The sequence below is a fragment of the Oncorhynchus clarkii genome, chromosome 8, assembly GCF_045791955.1.
Source record: "Oncorhynchus clarkii lewisi isolate Uvic-CL-2024 chromosome 8, UVic_Ocla_1.0, whole genome shotgun sequence".
NCBI lineage: Eukaryota > Metazoa > Chordata > Actinopteri > Salmoniformes > Salmonidae > Oncorhynchus > Oncorhynchus clarkii.
The window spans coordinates 3,935,886-3,940,196 of record NC_092154.1 but is presented as its reverse complement, the minus strand read 5'-3'; positions in this window follow the sequence as shown (position 1 = coordinate 3,940,196).

Below are 4,311 nucleotides of genomic sequence, written 5' to 3'. Positions count from 1 at the left end.
GTAGCTTCCTCCATCAGCTCATCGGGTTCAGAGCTCAGTAGCCTCCTCCATCAGCTTCTCGGGTTCAGAGCTCAGTAGCCTCCTCCATCAGCTTCTCGGGTTCAGAGCTCAGTAGTTTCCTCCATCAGCTCCTCAGGTTCAGAGCACAGTAGCCTCCTCCATCAGCTCCTCAGGTTCAGAGCTCAGTAGCTTCCTCCATCAGCTCCTCAGGTTTAGAGCTCAGTAGCCTCCTCCATCAGCTCCTCAGGTTCGGGTTCTAAAAGAAGAGGCAGAACACAAAGCATCTCGAAAGAAGAAGCTTTAGAACTTGAAGGCTAAGAAGAAGAACCTGGCTCTCCATCCCCTCTACACCTCCCCCGTCTCTCTCTCTCTCTCTCTCTTTCTCTCCATCCCCCCTCTTCACCTCTCTCCCCCCTCCACACCTCCATCCCCCCTCCACACCTCCCCCTCTACACCTCTCTCCCCCCTCCACACCTCCCCCCTCTTCACCTCTCTCCCCCCTCCTCACCTCCCCCCTCCACACCTCTCTCCCCCCTCCTCACCTCCCCCCTCCACACCTCTCTCCCCCCTCCACACCTCTCTCCCCCCTCCACACCTCCCCCGTCTCTCTCTCTTTCTCTCCTCTCTCTCCCGGTCTTTCTTTCTCTCTGTCCTAGTCTTTCTCCCAACGTGTCTTGGTTCCAGTGGCACAACTGACAGAACTCCAGCACAATTTCTTTACTTCACTTTTCGGACAAGGGAAGATGAGGAAGAGGAAGGGGATGAGGAGTGTGCATGTGTATGTGTGTGTGTGTGTATGTATGTGTGTGTGTGTGTGAGTATGTGTGCATGCTTGTTTGTGTGTATGTCTGCATGCGTGTGTGTGTGTGTATGTGTGTATGTGTGCATGCATGTGTGTGTGTGTGCGCGTGTGTGTGTGAGAGTGTGTGAGTGAGAGAGAGAGAGAGAGAGAGAGAGAGAGAGAGAGAGAGAGAGAGAGAGTGTGCGCGTGTGTGAGAGTGTGTGTGTGAGAGTGTGTGTGTGTGTGTATGCGTGTGTGTGTATTCGCGAGTGCGTGTGTGTATGCGCGCGTGCGTGTGTGAGAGTGTGTGTGTGTATGCATGTGTGTGTGTGTGTATGCATGTGTGTGTGCGTGTGCATGTGTGTGTGTGTGTGTGTATGCGTGCGTGTGTGTGCGTGCGTGCATGCGTGCGTGCGTGTGTGTGTGTGTGTGTTTGACAGGACAAGCTGGGTCAGAAGAATCCTCGGATACCATTCCCTTCTCTCTACTCTCCCTTAGGAAGAAGCAGACTCAGACCACGGGGTCTGAATGGGCCTGCGGAGTGTGTGTGTATATCTGTGTGAATGCGTGTGTGTGCGTGTATGTTTGCACACTTGGGGCGGCAGTCAGAGTAGTACAGGTGTAGCTAACTACTGGAACTACACACTACTGGTTTACCATGTAGCGGTGTAGCTAACTACTGGAACTACACACTACTGGTTTACCATGTAGCGGTGTAGCTAACTACTGGAACTACACACTACTGTTTTACCATGTAGCGGTGTAGCTAACTACTGGAACTACACACTACTGGTTTACCATGTAGCGGTGTAGCTAACTACTGGAACTACACACTACTGTTTTACCATGTAGCGGTGTAGCTAACTACTGGAGCTACACACTACTGTTTTACCATGTAGCGGTGTAGCTAACTACTGGAACTACACACTACTGTTTTACCATGTAGCGGTGTAGCTAACTACTGGAACTACACACTACTGTTTTACCATGTAGCTAACTACTGGAACTACACACTACTGTTTTACCATGTAGCGGTTTAGCTAACTACTGGAGCTACACACTACTGTTTTACCATGTAGCGGTGTAGCTAACTACTGGAACTACACACTACTGTTTTACCATGTAGCGGTGTAGCTAACTACTGGAACTACACACTACTGTTTTACCATGTAGCGGTGTAGCTAACTACTGGAACTACACACTACTGTTTTACCATGTAGCGGGGTAGCTAACTACTGGAACTACACACTACTGTTTTACCATGTAGCGGTGTAGCTAACTACTGGAACTACACACTACTGTTTTACCATGTAGCGGTGTAGCTAACTTCTGGAACTACACACTACTGTTTAACCACGTAGCTAACTACTGGAACTACACACTACTGTTTTACCATGTAGCGGTGTAGCTAACTACTGGAACTACACACTACTGTTTAACCACGTAGCTAACTACTGGAACTACACACTACTGTTTTACCATGTAGCGGTGTAGCTAACTACTGGAGCTACACACTACTGTTTTACCATGTACCATATGTTAACATATGAACCCAAAGTAATCTGTTCTTGCAATTTGTTGTCCATGACATTTCAGATTTACATATGATTTTTTTTCTCACAAAGTAGTTTATATGTAGTGAACTACTTCTTGAAAGTAACTCTAGTTAAATAAACTATATTGCTTTAGTATTGCTGAACTTCGTCCAGCTTGGTCAGCTCAATTTTTAGAGTAGCTTCCCCAATATTGACGGTTGGACTTGTTTTCTGTGGGTCAATAGCCTTTGTTAACTGCAAACTCTAAACACATGTACCAAATACTATGCCCGTGACCTTGGTCATGTGCTGCAGAGGTCACTTACCTCTCTCTTTCTCCCTCCCTCTCTCTCCCTCCCTCCCTCCCTCCCTCCTGTTTAGTCTACCTCAGGAGGTGTGTCGGACCAATACAGAGACAGGAAATGAAACAAGCCCCCTTCAGATGCGAGAGGGGGGGAGGAGCTGCGATAGAGTAATGGGGACTGGCTGGTCTAGCACCTCTGGTAAACATGTCTACAGTGTGGACATTATTTCCCAGCCTTCTTCCCTTTGACATCTCTATCTTTCCCCACTGTCTTCCCATCTCAAATATGTACAAAAAATATAGAATAATGAAAATTATTTTGAAAAAGGCAGCTAGGCCTTTCTCCATTCACACACCATATTCCTTTTGGGTAACACTGTACTTGACACCCAGTGTCATAACACGTATATGACACAGTCATAACTGTGTCATAATATGTCATGGTCTAGGGCTTCCCAGTGGCGCAGTGGTTGCTCCTAGGAATCACACTGACCCTACTGTTGCTCCTAGGAATCACACTGACCCTACTGTCTCTCTTAGGAATCACACTGACCCTACTGTCTCTCTTAGGAATCACACTGACCCTACTGTTGCTCCTAGGAATCACACTGACCCTACTGTCTCTCCTAGGAATCACACTGACCCTACTGTCTCTCTTAGGAATCACACTGACCCTACTGTTGCTCCTAGGAATCACACTGACCCTACTGTCTCGCTTAGGAATCACACTGACCCTACTGTCTCCCTTAGGAATCACACTGACCCTAGTGTCTCTCTGCACTGACCCTACTGTCTCTCTTAGGAATCACACTGACCCTACTGTTGCTCCTAGGAATCACACTGACCCTACTGTTGCTCCTAGGAATCACACTGACCCTACTGTCTCTCTTAGGAATCACACTGACCCTAGTGTTGCTCCTAGGAATCACACTGACCCTACTGTCTCTCTTAGGAATCACACTGACCCTACTGTTGCTCCTAGGAATCACACTGACCCTACTGTTGCTCCTAGGAATCACACTGACCCTACTGTTGCTCCTAGGAATCACACTGACCCTACTGTTGCTCCTAGGAATCACACTGACCCTACTGTGCCATTGGAACACAGGAGTGGTGGTTGCTGATAATGGGCCTCTGTACGACTATATAGATATTCCATGAAAATTCAAATACAATAGTCATTTACAACACTAACAATGTCAACACTGGATTTCTGATCAATTTGACGTTATTTTAATGGACAAAAAATGTGCTTGCCTATCAAAAACCAGGAAAAAGTGACCCCAAACTTTTGAACGGTAGTGTACATTTATAGACCTAGTTAGTTATCTGGTGGTGGTAACTTAGCAGTTATCTCATCATCATCCTCCTCCTCCACTATCATCATCATCACCACCATCCTCATCATCACCATCACCATCATCATCATCACCACCATCCTCATCATCATCATCATCATCATCATCATCATCATCATCATCATCATCATCACCACCATCCTCATCATCACCATCACCATCATCATCATCACCACCATCCTCATCATCATCATCATCACCACCATCATCATCATCACCATCATCATCATCATCACCACCATCATCACCACCATCCTCATCATCACCATCACCAGACTTTTATCTCCCTCACCAACTTCAAACATCTGCTATCTGAGCAGCTAACCGATCGCT